Source organism: Centropristis striata, chromosome 1, assembly GCF_030273125.1.
Source record: "Centropristis striata isolate RG_2023a ecotype Rhode Island chromosome 1, C.striata_1.0, whole genome shotgun sequence".
Lineage (NCBI taxonomy): Eukaryota > Metazoa > Chordata > Actinopteri > Perciformes > Serranidae > Centropristis > Centropristis striata.
The window spans coordinates 21,571,110-21,574,296 of record NC_081517.1 but is presented as its reverse complement, the minus strand read 5'-3'; positions in this window follow the sequence as shown (position 1 = coordinate 21,574,296).

Genomic DNA, 3,187 nt, shown 5'->3' with positions numbered 1-3,187 from the left:
ACCATGTTCACTTGGCACTATTTTGTTTCTTGAAAGAGCCAGTAAATACAAAGACAGGGCTTATTAATATTACTATGTGCTGTAACTGTTCAACGTTCAGGCCAGTGTAAAGCTGAACACACATGCGTACAGAAAAGAAATACATACACACACGCACACACACAGTGCATACATAAATTTAATAAATACACGCATACACACAAATACATGTATACATACAGTCCATACACACGCTTACATGAAGAGCATGCATACATATTCAATTTCAATTCAATTTTATCTATATATATGTTACTGTAAAAAAAACAGCAGCTGTGGTTTCCAGAACTTTACCGTAATAAATACGGTGCAACTTTTTCTAATATTATGGCAAAATGATATTAGCACTTTTGACTTCACATTTAAGATTTGTTTTTTTTTAAGATTATATTTTACCATTAAAAAAAATTCCATCAAAGGAAATGCTGTTCTGCCATATAATTGACAAGAAAATATCTCATAAATGCTGCATAAATTAAAGATTTTACCATAAAATATTACAGTATATTTCTGTTAGAGATATGGTGTTTGGTACATTTAACAGTGAGAAAAATAATTTTACAAAAAATAAATGCAAAAATTACAATAATGGCTTGTGTATATATTACAGTATATTTTTGTTACAAACAATGTGCCAGTGTATTTTGCAGAACTGAGTTAACCCATTTATCATTTTACGTCTTTTTCTGTCATGGTTTAGCAGTTTTTCACCGTAATATCTACAGAAATTTTACAGTGTAGGGCTTTACAGTGTGTACATGGTGACACCCTCTGTCCTTTGACCCTCACATGCACGCAGTACATACATACACATACGTAAAGAAGAGACACACATACAAACATATATATATATATATATATATATATATATATGACTTCTGTTGCTCAACTATGTGTGTCTGTGTGGCTTCAGCTACAGCCGTTACTCTTCTTGAATGTTAAAGTTTAAAGACAGAAAACATATTTCTTAGCTTGAATAACGAAGACTGACACTTATGTTCAGAATGAGTGCTCGACCTGAACCCTCCTCCTCCACCCACTGATAAGGTAAACTGTAAATCTCTGCAGCAGGCTGATAAACGTCACTGTCAGCTGACTTTATGGTTTTGTTTTGAGAAGCTGAAGCTCAAACCACAACATGAAGACTCCAGATTTGCTCAGTTAGAATGACAAGGTGAATAGAAGACAATATACACAATTTGGAAATAGTTCTGACAGGTCAAAGAGTCTTTAGGAGGTCCGACAACGGGTTCCCGAGTTTCTACAGGTGTGGCAGGTCACACAAGATCCAGCAGGTTTCAGAAGGTGCATTGGACAAAGATTCAACAGAACCAAGATGAAGAAGACAACCCGGGCTGGTTTGACAGGCCAACTGAATGCTGGACTGGAGCTGGAATTGACAGAAAGCACCAACAAAATCCAGGTGAGTCTGAGTCAGAACCAGAGCCAGATCCACCTGCCTACAGGAGTGTTTGTTTGGTCCACTTTCACTTGTGAGAGCAAATTACCGCTAATCATGTGACCTGAAACACTCGTTATGGACACCATCGTTATGGGTTTATTGGTTCCACTGCACTGCAAAAAGCCAGCTTTCAAAAACAAGGGGAAAAAGTACAAAAATTAGGTGTATTTTGCTGCAAAATAGCAAAATGATCTGCCAAAGGAACAAGAAAATTTGTCTTGTCAAGACTTTCCAAAACTAGTTAAAATATCTAATCTCAATGAACCCACAAATACTTTAGAATAAGTCTATTCTAACTAATAAAAAGTGCATTTTTCTTGATTCTAATGAATTATATTATTATATTTTTCAGATAATGGTATAATATTACATTATATTTCTTGAAACCAGCAAAGTCACACTAAAAACTAGTGAACTTTTCTTGATACAGCTACAAATATTTTTCTCTGTATGTAGAATATTTTTCTTAAAAATCTTGAAATTAAGCAAAATCTGTGGAATATTAAACAAGTGAAACAGTCTAAAATAAAAACTGCTGACTAAGAAGAACTATCTTATCAGACAAAAAATAAGCATATATCCCCCTGATCTAAGATAATTCATCTTACTTAGATTTCAGTTTTTGCAGTCTTTGGGTGTCCTCAGGTTTCTGAGTGGCCTCAGGTCTTTTTTTTGTCTTCAGGTCTCAGAGTGTCCTCAAGGGTCCTCAGTGTCAGCAGCAGAAAAGGCTGCTGTGTGGTGGGCATCGTACTCCTGTGGCCGCTGGAAACAGAGAAGAAAAGTGACAGGTGACACAGACACTCACTGCAAAAACTGAAATCTAAGTCAGATTAAATATCTTAGATCAAGGGGATATATGCTTATTTTTTGTCTGATAAGATAGTTCTTCTTAGTCAGTATCTTTTATATTCGACTGACATATGACCTATACTGAGTAAAAACATGCTGGAAACTAGAATATCAACAGTTACAAAGCTGTTTTTATCAACACTTACAAGTATAAAACTGCTATTTCCAAATAATAATTTCTTATTTCAAGCATAACTAAGAAATCATAACTTTGACACAATTTTACCTCTTCACATACTTAAAACAAGCAGCCAGATGGAAATATTTGTAGCTGTATCAAGAAAAGTTCACTAGTTTTTAGTCTGACTTTTCTGGTTTCAAGAAATATAATGCCTATGCATATCATCATGTCAAGATGGTGGCTCTAGCATTTATTTATTAATTCAAGAATATTTTTCAACATATTGAGAAAATACGTCACATGTATTTCATAAGAATCAAGAAAAAATGCACTTGTTATTAGTTAGAATACGCTTATTCTAAGGTATTTGTGGGTTCATTGAGATTAGATATGTTTTACTTGTTTTGGAAAGTCTTGACAAGCCAAATTTTCTTGTTCCATTGGCAGATCATTTTGCTATTTTAAAGCAAAATACACTTAATTTTTGTCCCTTTTTTCTTGTTTTTGTGAGGTGACTTTTTGCAGTGTGTCAGCTCTGGGTTTATCAAAGTTTTCATATAAACAATTCATATTCAGGTGTTGAGCTGGAGACGAAGTACAGAGGTCTGGCTGAGGATGATGAAGGTGATGAAGAGCAAAGAGATGAAACCGACACAACAAATAAAAAAAATCAAACACGACAGCTGAACAAAAAACTGCTGAATCACTTCAGACAG